This window comes from Podarcis pityusensis (genome assembly GCF_964106645.2).
Source record: "Podarcis pityusensis genome assembly, chromosome: 2".
Classification (NCBI taxonomy): Eukaryota; Metazoa; Chordata; class Lepidosauria; order Squamata; family Lacertidae; genus Podarcis; species Podarcis pityusensis.
The window spans coordinates 7,970,684-7,985,705 of record NC_138029.1 but is presented as its reverse complement, the minus strand read 5'-3'; the positions used below and the strand labels follow the sequence as shown (position 1 = coordinate 7,985,705).

Genomic DNA, 15,022 nt, shown 5'->3' with positions numbered 1-15,022 from the left:
CATGGTGATGTGAGAAGAAACTAGCAAAGATAGAGCCATTGGGCAACAACATATTTTACTTCATGCTAGAGCATCACTGATATGCAAGGGCTATCTACCCACAATTGTTGCTTTTCATTTGTTTGCTTGTTAGCTGGACTAAACAGATCTATGTGTACCACACAGAGACTAGAGATGGGGGAAGAAATTTGATTCACTTCACATACAAAGTTGCCTAACACACACTTTCCAAGACTTTCATGGGTATTCCATTTCAAATTTACATGCGGCAAGAACTTCAATAGGTTGTATCCAAAGCAGCACAAATTCACTGACGCATCGATGCAAGGATTCCTGCATGTACAATGGGACTTCCCTACTCTCTTCTCCCTGAACATCTCCTAAATCTGTACTAGGGGTGCCCCAAACCCTACATAGCAGATTCGAGCAGAATGCATTGGAGGAGGGAAGGGGCAGGAGTCCCACTTCACAAGCAGAAATCTTTGCACTCCTGGGATGCATTGGTTGGATTCCACCCAGTCAATTTTTAATTGGATTTTTATATGTCTTATGTTTATTGGTTCCTTCTTTTGCATCCTTCATTTCAGCTTATTCATTTAAACATTCAAAATAGTAAAATAGTGATAAGAGCTACAACCAATAAGAGCAACATAGAAGAAGATGAAAATCACGTTATGTTCAATAAGTCGTAAATCAATTTCAGCTGAGAAATGCCATTATGCAACCTGCAAATATCAGGAAAATATTGATTAAGGGCTGTACAGTTATACCTCGGGTTGAAATCGCTGCAGGTTGCGCATTTTCGGGTTACGGATGTGCCAAACCCGGAAGTACTGGAATAGGTTGCTTCCGGGTTTTGGCACTCGCGCATGCGCAGAAACACTAAATCGCGCTTAGCGCATGTGCAGAAACGCTGAATCGTGTCACGTGTGTGCGCAGATGAGGTGCTGTGGGTTGCGAACACTGTGGGTTGTGAACGTGTCTCCTGCATGGATCATGTTCGCAACCCAAGATTCCACTGTAAACAGCACTTAAGTGCTGCTCTTGCAACAGACTTCCATTTGTGCAATGGAACTTGTCTTTCTTCTCATCTTCACTGCTGCCCACAACTTTAAAATGCCCTCCACGGGGCCGGGGACCCTCCAGAGAAGATTTGGGAGTCACACAGGGACAAGAGATGAAGGGGAAGTTTCATTATACAAGTGGAACTTCACTCAAGCAGCATGGTACACAACCCCTAATGATTTGTTTTAGAATTAGAGAACAGCCTAGATCAGAATAGTGGTCCATCGGCTACCTCCACAGCAAAGCAAATGCACTAACACCAGTCTACACCCTTGACAAGAAGCAAATTATGTCCTTGAATACATGTCATAAGTAATCACTTTGTTTCTGTCTTTATACAAATGGTTTTTTTGTCTTCTTTTGAACCCCATGCTTAGTCAGTTGGCCTGCCAGGGTTTACAGTGTGGCATAAAGAGACTGCATCCCTTAATGGTGGTGCCCAAAAATCAATGATGGGAACGGGGGGGAATTGATGTGTCTTAGGGCTATGTTTTGAGTCACATTTATCTGCTCACACTTGGAACTATTTTTGCAGGTAATAGCTTGCGGTTTGATTGCACTCATACTCAGAAATAAAATAACTTGACTTTGGGTAAAGTAAAGCCACAACTTTAATAATGAGATCTGCAATGGAACAAACTTCTGGCGGTTCCCTCACTGCGAGAAGCCAAGTTACAGGGAACCAGGCAGAGGGCCTTCTCGGTAGTGGCGCCTTCCCTGTGGAACACCCTCCCACCAGATGTCAAAGAGAACAACAACTAACAGGCTTTTAGAAGACATCTGAAGGCAGCCCTGTTTCGGGAAGCTTTTAATGTTTGATGTATTATAGTATTTTAATATTCTTTTGGAAGCCGCCCAGAGTGGCCGGGGAAGCCCAGCCAGATGGGCGGGGTATAAATAATAAATTATTATTATTATTATTATTATTATTATTATTATTATTATTAACTATGCATGTGTTTGCTAAGGACAGAAGCTGCCACAACCCCTACCACCTCCTGCTGACTAAAGGTGTCCCAACCCTGAGGCCAGACCCTCCAAATGTCCCTATTTTCCAGGGACATCCCTGATTTAGAGAAGCCGTCCTGGTTTCTGATTTGATCCTGAAATGTCCCACTTTACCTTAGGATGTCCTTTTTTTCATTAGAGAAATGCTGGAGGGTTTTGAGTTATCCGACCCCCGAGCCGTCTAAAGGCAATCCTGTATAGGGAAGTTTTAAAAAAAATGTTTAATGTTTTATTATGTTTTTATACATGTTGGAAGATGCCCAGAGCGCTGGGGCAACCCAATAAGACGCGTGGGGTCTAAATAGTAAAATCACCATTGTGGAATGGGACGTCCCTATTTTCATCATATAAATGTTGGCGGGTATGTGAGGCTAGTTAACAACGCATTCTTTCTGTCCACTTGGTCACTTTTTCGAAGAAGGTTTTTCTGAGTCATAACCACCACCACCGTTGGCCTCAAGACTCTTTAGCCCCATTTTCACGAAACATTTAAAGCAGTATCATACAACTTTAAACAGCCACGGCTTCTCCCCCAAACTTCCTGGGGACTGTAGTTAGCTGAAGGTGTTGAGAGTTGCTAAAAGACCCTGATCACCCCCACAGAGTTACAATTTCAAGAGTTCTCTGGGAAGAGGGATTGAGCAGTGTTGCTGTTTTTCCCCTGGGGGTACGCAGGGGCACGCATACCCCCAAACATTTTGTGAATCTTTGTACTTTTGTCCATTTACTGTATTTATTTTCCCCGATTTGAACTATAAAATGGTGGTTTTCTTGAGTCAAATTGAGAGTACCCCTAAACATTTTTTTGAAAAAAGGCACTGACTCTGAGAATTGTAGCTCTGTAAGGGGAATAGGGAGGGACGTGGGTGGCGCTGTGGGTTAAACCACAGAGTCCAGGACTTGCCGATCAGAAGGTCAGCAGTTCGAATCCCCACAACGGGGTGAGCTTCTGTTCCTCGGTCCCAGCTCCTGCCAACCTAGCAGTTCGAAAGCACGTCAAAGTGCAAGTAGATAAATAGGTACAGCTGTGGCGGGAAGGTAAACCGCATTTCCGTGAGCTGCTCTGGTTCGCCAGAAGCGGCTTAGTCATGCTGGCCACATGACCCAAAAGATGTACGCCGGCTCCCTCGGCCAATAAAGCAAGATGAGCGCCGCAAACCCAGAGTCGGCCACAACTGGACCTAATGGTCAGGGGTCCCTTTACCTTTACCTTTTAAGTGGAATAGGGCCCCCTAACAACTAATCCACACCCTTGACAAACTTCAGCTCCCAGGATTATTTGAGGGAAGCCGTTGCAGTTTAAAGTGGTATGATTATGCTTTAAATATAGCAGCAAGTCACAGGAATCTCCTTTCACCTTCCGGGTCACACACAGAGTTACCTTCTTTTCTCTTCATTTATAGTTGTGACTTATTACAGCCCAAACCTAAGACTAGCTGTACTATACAGTTAATATTTAGGATGCAGAGTTCCATCTGTCACGGTTCATGGTGGCATGCCTGCACTGCAGAGACACAGTACTCTACTCTACTCTTGCTGTTATATAGGAGCAAATGTTCAGGATGTCAGAGGTTTAAACAGGCAGAAAAACTAGTGAAATGCAACAAGTAGCCGGTCCAAGACTCACTCCCTTCAGAGTCTTTCCACAGTATGTGTTTCTGAACTAGGTTGTCGATTTCTGCAGCTGCAAATGTTGCAAGTGGATACATGAACACTACACCTTTCCCCCATGGGCTGTGCATGCCCTCAGAGTGGGCACAACCAGGGTGGGCAAAATATGGATGTTTATGTTAATTTGTGCTATGTTTGTTCTTGAGCTGAACTTGAATCATCTGCCTAGATCTGACTAGTCCCCCAAGCACTGGAAAGCACTATGCCTGAGAGAGACCAGAAATTCCCCACTCTTTGTCTCTCTGTTAGCACGTAAGTCATGGATCTGGCACAGGACATTTAACTTCTGGCTTCGGCTAAACTCAAATCCCCCACAGTCTAATATCCCTAGTGCTACAAGGGATCTAAAATTGGCCTGGTCTAAAATTGTCTATCAAAAACTTCACTCTTGTGGTTTATCCCCACAACAGCTACTCACCGTAGGTTTCAGTAAAGCAACAGTCTAATTTGTCAATGCCTCAATGATTTCGAGCATCAGAACAACTTGGCCACAATAAGGAAATTTTGCCCATGGTATGACCATTTTCCATCTTCCCACTTCGATTCTCTGGCACCCTATCTGTATAACCTAGCAATTCCAAAATATAGATGTGCTTTTACTCTTGAAAGATTGAATGTATTGCCCTCAGCTGTACTTGAGGGATGATTCCAACAGATTCCACACAAAAAACACTTATGTCCCTGCGGAGATGGCAGCATCGAATCAGCCGCGCATGCCCTCCTGGCTTGCACTCTTTATAAAGACCTGAGGAATGAGATTATCACCCCTCTTTTATTGTCCATTCCGGGTCGCCCAACCACTGCCACAGTGTCTTTTCTCCTGGCAGATCAAGAGGAGCAGATGGCAGCAACAGTTGCAAGGTTTTTAGCTGTGGCAATCAAAATAAGGTCCACTATTTGTCTGCTGATTCAGGACCCTAAACTGTGTTTTATATAATTGACTTTTAATTTTGTTCTGTGTATATCGCAATGTTCTTTTGTTGCTATGGCCGATGACTGACGCAAATTAAGATTCATTCATTCATTCATTTATTCATTCATAAGTCATATACAACAACCCTAAACCAGAGATGAGGCACACATGACCCTCCAAATGTTCTAAGACTTCCAGATCCCAACATCCCTGGCCTTTGGCCATGTTGGCTGATGATGATAGGAATTGGATCCCACAACATCTGGAAGATCACAGTCCACTTAGTTCTGAAGTCTTGCCTTCTCTACTAGGGCTCTTTAGTACTCACAAAGATGCTCCCATACTTTTTTACAGCCCTTAGAACCATGTGAGGACACGCAACCTTTTCCTCTTCATTATGTAGTGAGTATCTGAAGTCGTCAAACATTCTTCAAGCAAGATTTTGCATCTCATCTGAATGCTTTGTGGCATTATCTGGACCCTTCCACCAAGGCAGCTATCATTCCCTTTAACATCAATCTTCAGGGGGTAGGTGCTGTTGTTTATGTTGCCAAAACAGCACTGCCAATTACATAATGGACCCAACATCCACCAAGGAAGATTTTGTAGCCAAGACAGCACTACCCATACACAAGAGGGAGGATATCAACATGCCCATGGAATCGAGATCTTAGAAATACAAAAAATAAGGGTAGGCTCAAAATGGGCAGTTTCCCCAAAAAACCAGTTAACGCAAAATTGGGTGTTTAAGAAACAAAACTTTCTCTGTGACTGTTTCTCTGCAATCCAAATAAGGCTCCATCTAGGGCATTGTTCTTCAGAGGGTGGGTTGGGACCCATTATGGCTTGCAGCCTGATCCAAGTTGGGCCGCAACAACAGTACAATTATATGAGGGGTTAAAGGCGGCTCCTGGATCTGAAAAGGTTGAAGACTACTCATATAGGAGAATGTTCCCCCAACTTCCCAGCATGCATGACCAAAGAGCAGGGCAACTCGCCGCCAGGAAACAGAAAGTGATGAAGATGCTGATCTCCATAAGCAAAAGGCACCCAGTGAGCCTCATGGTTGAGTGGGGATTTGAACCCTGGATTTGAAGACTACTCCAGACAGACTCTCAAGTTCTTAAGCATTTGTTTAAGGTTCCTCAAAAAATTCAAATCAGCAAATTCAGGGCAGTGCGAGCAGTAAGGTTGCATTGGGTATGCAGCTGACGAAAGCATATTTAAACACGTATTTTTGGGGAGGGAGGACCTCAGACCAAATGTGGCCCTCCAGGGCACTCTTTGCAGCCCTTGGGACTCTGCACAGACCACACCCTCTCCCCAGCCACACACCCTCTGGACAAAGAAGTCCATCAGTTTAGCTTTTCCTTTCCTCGGTTTTCATCTATTTTCCCCCGCTATTGAAATATTCCAATCTGTTTGGCCGGGGGAGAGAGCGAGAGAGCATACAAGGGTGGGGAATGTGCCCAAATGTGTGTCTAATGTAACTCTATTTGGCCCTCATACTCTCCCCAGGCCACACCTCTCACTGGCCCTTGCTTCAGTCACTGTTTTTCCCTGTCTGAGATGTGGCCTTGTACTCTGATACTGCCTCTTGCATGCCAAGGCAGTAGAGAAGGGCGTGTGAGTTTCTAGAAACTAGCCTACTGCACAAAGGTTAACCCTACATTCATTTCTCTGCCTCTGCTCCCGCCCACCACTGGCATAAGGCCCTCAGAAGGTTATCCAGAAGGGAATGAAGTCCTCAGGCTGAAAATGATTCCCCACCCAGAGAAGGAGAAAATGAGAAATGGCATAATGAACCTTCTGTAGAATCCCTAAGCGCCAAAGGAGCTCTTTTCATCACTCTATATCCTTAAGCCTTCTCCTGTATAGCTACAGAGCTGGCTAAAACTTGTGGTGCCATCCAGGATAATGCTCAGGGGCCACACCTAAGGTGGCTGATGCCGAGCAAGATGGGCAGGAATGAGGCTTCCACCTGCTCCGTCTCTTTCCCTTGTGAACTCAAAGCGTTTTCATTCATCCTAGGCCAGCGTAGTGGCCAACCCACCATTTAATAATACAGGACTGAACATGATAGGAGGAATTGTGTTGCCTTGATAACATCAAGCCTTAAAACGAAGAGACTCCTTTCTGATCATGCCTGCACATGTTGGACTCCAAGAGACGTACAGCATTTCTGATGGTGAGGGATGCCAAGGTCAGGCAAAACATCAGGGCGCTTTTTCAAAAGGGATGCTAAGAAGGGGCACAAGTCCCAAGGTGGCTCCCTAGACTGGGTGGGTAAGATGTGGTTTGCTCTGGGTGGGGAGACACTCTCTCTGTAGGAGCAGGAACATATCTATGGGTACTTCTGGAACCATTCCTGTCACTTGAGGCTCAAGTAGCCTCAGTAGCACAGTGTGCTTTCCGTCAGATTAGAGTTTATCTGGACAGGGGCAGCCTAACTTCTGTTGACTATGCTCTAGTAACCTCTTGGTTGAACTACTGTTGTTGTTGTTGTCATTTAGTCATGTCCGACTCTTCGTGACCCCGTGGACTAGAGCACTCCAGGCACTCCTGTCTTCCACTGCCTCCCGCAGTTTGGTCAAACTCATGTTCGTAGTTTCGAGAACACTTTTCAACCATCTCATCCTCTGTCGTCCCCTTCTCCTTGTGCCCTCCATCTTTCCCAACATCAGGGTCTTTTCCAGGGAGTCTTCTCTTCTCATGAGGTGGCCAAAGTATTGGAGCCTCAGCTTCACGATCTTTCCTTCCAGTGAGTTATTTGTGGGGCAACCTCTGTAGGTAGCCAGATTGTTGAGCAAGGCAGGATGGTCCAAACATATTATTATTATTATTATTATTATTATTATTATAGCAACAATTATGTCATGGACAAACTGTTTATCAATCTAAGCTCAAGACTGGGCCAATATATTTTGTTTCCTGAAGTCAAGGATAAGATAGCATCCCTCCCTCTTCTACAAACAATCTGATAAGGCTGTCAATTGACTCTTAATTTGACAGTAAGAGGCGGGGGAGAGAAGTATCTTCCACCACATCTGAGACATTGGGGGGAACATGCATCATATAGAGCTCTGTTTGTATGGCCAGAGGCAGGAGTGCCAACTTGAATAAAATATTAGGGCCCTGTACCACACAATAGATCACAAGATCATTTGAATGGCAATGCCCAGTAACTATGGGTGGGCAGCGGCGTAGCGTGGGTTGTCAGCACCTGGGGCAAGGCAAGTAATTTGTGCCCCCTAACCCGGGGCAAGGCAAGTAATTTGCACCCCCTAACCCCTAACCTGCCGCCGCTGCCAGCTTCTTCTTGCTGCTGCCTGGTCTGGTCTGGTGTGGTTCTCTCCCGCGCTCAGCGCTGCGCTGGGCGGCCGCTGCACTGTCCCTCCCCCAGATAGTCCCTCGCTCTCTCTCCGCACCGCACGCCTGGCACCCACCCCCTCCACAGTGGGCGGCGACCCAGCGGCTCGGATCGGATTCACACAGCCAGCACTGCAGTGAGAGAGAGTGAGTGAGCCAGGTAGGGGCAGAGAGCTGCGAGTGCGAGCGCGCCCCCCCAGATGTTGCGCCCGGTGCGGCCGGCCCCCCCTGCACCCCCCACACTACGCCACTGTGGGTGGGCCAGGCCCTCTCAAATATTTTATATTTTATCGGCTTAATATTAAATAGTTTTTTTAAAAAATCTAAAACTAAAACATTAATCTAAATGCAATACGAACATAGAAAAAAGAGTGAATTAAAAGCAGGTAGAGAGAGAGAGAGAGAGAGAGAGAGAGAGAGAGAAAATTCAGATATTAAAGAACTTTTGTTTCTTCGTCTGATCGCTGTATACAAACAATATTCATTTCAACCACTCCAGTATAACACCCTAAAAAGCCACTTCTTATAAACAAACATTATCTTCCATCCTCAGATCCAAATGTCATTATTTCGTTTTCTTTTTCATGCAAAAAGTCTATGGGAGGTTTCTACTCTTTAATAAATGTTAACAATGACTTTTCTCTCATTAAACATGTCAGTTTTACCATCTCAGCTGAATCTGTTAATTTCAATAGCCATTCTTCCATTGTTGGTAGTGATGAGCCCTTCCATCTTTGTGCATCTAAAAGTCTCGCTGTCATAATCAAATATTGAAGCAAAGTTCCGTAGTCCTTTTCTAACTGGTTATCTATAAGTTCCAGCAGGAAGAATTCTGGCTTCAGTTGATAGTTAGTCTTCAAAATTCTCCATATCAATGCATGTATTTGTATCCAATATTTTTTGGCTTTTTTACATGTTCACCAAGCATGATAAAATGTCCATTTTTTCCATATTCTAAATGATTTGTATGTATAGGAATTAGTAAGCCAACTCAGTGATCAAAGCTTTTTTATTATTATTAATGTTAATACCCCTATAGGAACAATATGGATTTCTTTATCCACCAGTTTTGACCAATGGGTTCTCTTATTGGCTCCCTTCATAATAGCTACTTAAATTTGGAATGCCCCAACTGCCGGCTGATTGATGGAAGTATAATCAGTGCTATTTTTTCTAGAAAAAGATGTACCAGAACTCTCCATAAATGCCTACCTTGTTCTCTTCTTATAATGGCAACGAGAGGTGCCAGAACTGAGCTCTGGAAAGTTCCAGCTGAAAAAAAGGCCTGGGTATAATAAAGATTTTTTAAATATGTGATCAGCCCAATTGAAATATAAACTTATTAATTGTTTTAATGCCATTTGTTCAGATGAGCTATTGGTATCCAAACTGGCAGCATCTGAAACAAACAACAAACAAAAAAGGAATTGAGTTACAATCATCATTTTAGATGATGGAGAGTCTCAATTTATTCCAATGTATTATATTTGTATTTATACCTTTCCAAACTGTATGAAAACATTTTTTGCTTAGATAAGCCCATCCAGATACATAGATGTTGACATGCTTTAATCCCTTTTTAGTTTACTGCTGATTTAGATTGGGTTTTTAAAAAATATTTTAAAAAAATATTTTTATTGGTTTTTACAGATATTTTCTTATATAACATCATACTTTGCAAAAACAAAACAATTGGCTCCATGAGCCTGTGACTTCCCTCCTCCCCGAATGATGGTTTTCAAATCTAATCTCTATATACTACCTTTTCCTATATTTCTTATTCCTATTAAATTGTATCCTTATAGAATTACTTAAATACAATTAGTAATGAATGATAATTTTATCCTTACAAAGCTTCTTATAACCCTACTGCCGATGTTAATAGTTTACAGTTGTCTTTCAAATGTAGCATAATTTTTTCCCAGTCTTTCTGAAAAGCCTGGCCCTGCTGGTTCTGGATTTTAATAGTTTTGATAGTTTTTATTGATAAATTTAATATTTCTGGTAAACTGCTTGGAGGTTTTGTTTCAATCAAGTGGTATATAATTCTTGCTAAATAAACAAACATAAACAAACTCAGCTGCTACGCTACCTCCCAGAGGCACCAAGTTGCACCCAACATAAGGGGGCCCGTCACGTGTTGCATGATGTCACACATGAATGACATCAAACATGTGTGACACCATACAGCAGCACTGGTGTGCTGGGCTCCTCCGTGGGTCATGCTGAAGATCCAGCCCTCCAGCATGGCTCTGTTGATGAGCACAGTGCACCTTGGAACTTCGTGTGTCATATGTGAGACTGTAGGAGGCCAATGTCCAGCCATTGGGAGGAGGCCTCAAACATTCAGGGGCCCTGGCCCCTTTCCTACAGGTATTGAGGGGACCAAAGACCCCTTAGCCCCCTAGTGTTGGCACGCCTGCTACCTCCTGCCTTTGCCCTGCCCTGAGCCTACCAGGCAAAGGAAGTACAGTCCTTTGTAACTTATAAAGTAGCATTATATGCGTTGGCAGCTAAGAAGATCAGGAGAAAAGAGCTAGATGAAATAGCGGTCAACTGCAAAGGGGATTTGGACATTTAAGCTGGCATATTTTATCTGAGATTTCCCTGCTAGTCTAGTTTATGCAACAAATAATCTCTAGGAGACGTGTCCGTGGTTTGTTGCACCGGTAGTTCTAAATGTTTTTTTAAAATGTTTTTATGGTTATTGCTGTTTTTACTTTTGTTCCCCCTGTGAACGATGCCATGGCCTTTGGCTAATGCAATAAAGTTTATGAATGAATGAAAAAGTACAGTTGTACATCTACTTCTGTATCCCTCTGGATACAGAATCTTTGGGTTACGGCCACAGCAAACCCGGAAGTGTATACTTCTGGGTTTTGCCATGCGCACATGCACAGAAGCGCTCAATTGCGCCATGCACGTGCGCAGAAGCGTGCCTCTATTTACACAATTTCCAGGTGTGAACAGACCTCCAGAACGAATTAAGTTTATATCCAGAGGGTCCACTCTATGATGATTCTGACGGGAACGCGCTAGGTCTCCCCCTTAAGCAGATCCCACTAGCCATCATATATGAGCCTCCAGCCCAGACAGCATCCACAGAGGCCCATGCAAACTTACAGCAGCCGTATATGGCAAGCCTGCCCTACTTCCCAGGCATTGGGTTGGGCTTTAATTGTGGGAGTACAAGTCCCTACATGCAGGGCTGTACCAACAATGAAATACAGTGAAGCTGTGAATAAAGGCAGCAGATTCCTGAGAGGGTACCAACTTCCCCCCTCTTCCTCTAATCATTACCACCTTTGCATCATTAAAAAAAAATGCATGTGGAGAAAGGAATATTATTGCACTTCTTAAATGTGCAAAGCTATAGTGCTCATTTTGCATGGAAAATTGCCCCCTTCAAGAAGTGCTTGAAGAATTCAATCCTTGTGATCTCTGGTGGGAACTGATCTGATCCTGCAGCTCCTAGACTAATGTGCAGATTACAGAGTTTCAGATGATACCAACTGGGATCCTCTGCTTTTTTTAAAAAAAACGCTGCACTTAGAAGGTTTGTTGAAAGAGGCAACTCTTCAACATACACCAAAAAGAATATCCTGTATCTGCGTAATATATAAAGAGGGCGAGTTTTAGAGGGTAGGTGCCACCACACTCAAAGCCCAATTCTGGCATCGTGCAGAATGTACCTCCTTATAAAGATGATATCAATCAATCAATATTTTATTGCGGTCCAAAGACCCATAAAACAATTTCAAAACTAGATACAGTTAAAATGACCAGACAGGCAGATGGAAGAAACCAAGGCAGTCATTTTGTTTTATCTAGGGCATAATGATCTTTATTTATTATAACCACTGAAAAAAACTTTGCCACGGCCAGTGGAATATCGTTTGACGTATCTTCCAAAAGATATTTAATATGGAAGGCTTCAGATTTTCCTGGCAAATTTGCCTGTAAGGTTTTGATCAGTTGATCCCTTGCTTGCTCATATTGCCCAAAATGCAGTAGGATATGCTTCATACAATCAACGTCCTGGGAACATAAACAAAGCCAATTCTGATGGGGGATGCCTCTCAGTCTGCCACTGAGAACTTCTGAGGGAAATACATTTAGTCTGGCTTTGGTAAATAAACGCCAATAGGTAGGTACAGACAAATTTGTAAGGTATGAGGATACCTGAAAGTCGTACCTGTATTGGATTCCAGCTGCAACAGGGATACAAATTACATATGATTGGGGTCACAGGTTGCTATGTGAGATGTCCCAAAGCCTTTGCCTCAGGGATTCAATGGCAATGTCGTAACCCAGATGATATAAGAGGGATGATGGCAGTCCAATCGAGGAGGCTTTTCTGGCCATAGTTTTCAGCCATAGGCTGACAAATTCTCATTGTACTAAATGTACTAATTCTTGTTGTACTAAATGTACTAATAATCCCTTCCCCATGCCAAATACTGAGATCTTGAGCCAGTATCTCAATGCAACTCACCATGTTTTGGAGGAGAGTGGGCATTCACCTGTTTCCAGAAACAGAATTGAATTTGGGACACAGTTTGGGACCTGTAATAGGGACCAAAGAAAGATGTCTTCTCCAGCAGAACTCAGCAGTCAGTTGAGTATTTATAATATACCATTTTAAGTTTCCTGGTCCCAAGCTATATATGGCTTTGTTCACCTGTACAAGCAGCTTGGAATTAGGCAGTTAGCTGATGGGCAGCCAATGCCATTCTTTCTGGCATAATATGATGGTGATATTCTTCCCCAAGGAGCAGTCGAGCCACTGCACTTTTGCACTAGCTGCAGCTTCCAGGTCATTCTCACTCTATATATGGCAGTAATCCAATCTGGAGGTCACCAGCACATGGACCAAAGCTGGGAAAAGGCAATCCTAACCACTGAGGTCACTTGGGGCACTAGCGACAGAGATGGATCCAGTAGTAGCACACCCTGCCTCTATGAACCTGCTCCTTCAACAGGAGTGTGGCCCCATCCAAAACAGGCAATAGCCCCATTATCCAGACTCAGGAACCACCCCTACAGCATCTCTGCTGACTTGCATGGTTCCTGTGTGGGGAAAATAGTATCCAAATACATTTTGTAGAAATGCATATTTTGAGCAAAATACATTTATACTGCTATTTTTTTTCTTATTCACCAATTTATACAGAAATGAAACAGAACAAATTTGCAAGTAAACACATACAACAGTGGTATCCATCTGGAGATAGACTGATTTGACCATCCCTCTTTGGATCCACATCAGTTCATCTGGGACAGATTTAGTTTGGAGTGATTGGCTACTATGGTCTCCTGCCTCGTGGATCTCTGACTGGGCTACATCTTGAGCTTCTGGCTGGCAGCAGCTTGGAGATTCACACAAAGGTGTGAAATGGAGAAGACAATAAGAACATTTCCATGGCTGTCTTAGGAAATTGCTTCTCGCTATAGCAGTTTGGAACAGCAAGCTGGAGCTGGTATCTTGGGTTCACCTGAGTTATCATTGACAAGAACCATGCATATATGGCTGTGGACATCATGAAACCTTATAATTAATATATCAGGCTTCTACTTCAAAGGCAGGATGTCCAAATCCTCTTGTGGGTGTGGGTGATTGCAGGAAAAGTCTTCATGCCACAGCCTTCTTTCTCCCAGAAGGTTCACACAGCAAATTTGGCATGCATGTAGGTCATGGCGGTAGCCTGGAATGTATTATGTGCTGCATCTAATCCAAATGGATTCATTTAGGAATTTGATCTGTTTATTTGATTCTGATATAAGCTGTCTTGATTTGCACCTTCGGGTCTAATGATCAGGTCAGAAAACAGTTATCTACTGACTCTCGCATTTCCTGTATATTTCACTTACAGCTCTGAGCACATGACCCTTTGCCATTCTCCATCTTGTGGTCAGAGAAACTGGGGAGGGGGAGAACATTTCTCCAAATTTATCCAGTGGAAAGAATATTTTATCTATCATCTATCTATCTATCTATCTATCTATCTATCTATCATCTATCTATCATCTAGTATGCTAACACTTGCTTTTGAATTATGGTGCTGGACTGCACCATAATGGTCCCATGGACTGCAAGAAGATCAAACCTCTCCATTCTTAAGGAAATCAGCCCTGAGTGCTCACTGGAAGGACAGATCCTGAAGCTGAGGCTCCAATACTTTGGCCACCTCATGAGAAGAGAAGACTCCCTGGAAAAGACCCTGATGTTGGGAAAGATGGAGGGCACAAGGAGAAGGGGATGGCAGAGGATGAGATGGCTGGATGGTGTTCTCGAAGCTACCAGCATGAGTTTGACCAAACTGCGGGAGGCAGTGGAGGACAGAAGTGCCTGGCGTGCTCTGGTCCAGGGGGTCACGAAGAGTGCTCTGGTCCAGGGGGACACGACTAAACAACAACAACAACATGCTAACACTGCAAATGACAGCAACATAAATTGTGTTGTCAGCCTGGCCATCATTTGATGTCCTCCACAATAAGTATTTCAATCTTTTCCATGCTTCTTTGGGAGTGAGGCCCCTTGGGCTCAATGAGTCTTACATCGGAACAACCCTAATTGGCATCAAGGTGTAAGTCTGTGTCCTATTCTTAGTTGGCATTACCAGATACAATCTCAATGTAACTTCCTTCTTAATATGTGCACATAGATATAGGGCAGTAGTAATCTTTCCATGCTTCATCAGACTATACTGGAGTTGAGCTTTCTTTTGTCATGTGGCCCATGGCACTAGGGATGCTGCAACTGCTCTAATAAACTTCAGTAGGTGATTTGACTCTGAGTTTTAGCCATCTTCATCTGGGATGACTTAACTGAATTCTGAAACTCTGACTGTGTGTGCATCATACATTTAAAGCACATCCACAGACACACATCCACACACAAAACCACATATCCTTCCACCCTAGTTTACAGGAGTTCAGTTCACCCCTGTATTTCCATGTGGTAGTATGTTCTGGTCTCACCAGAGACCCAACAGG

The 15,022-nt window shown here is 43.6% G+C and overlaps 1 long non-coding RNA gene across 1 annotated transcript; it reads left to right on the top strand.

Annotated features, from left to right (window-relative positions):
• Positions 1–10,256: 10,256 nt before the first annotated feature.
• On the top strand, positions 10,257–13,622 carry LOC308471267. Its single transcript, XR_013982860.1, has 2 exons — positions 10,257–10,399; positions 13,200–13,622. It is a non-coding gene; the product is annotated as an uncharacterized lncRNA (long non-coding RNA).
• The last annotated feature ends 1,400 nt before the right edge of the window (positions 13,623–15,022 follow it).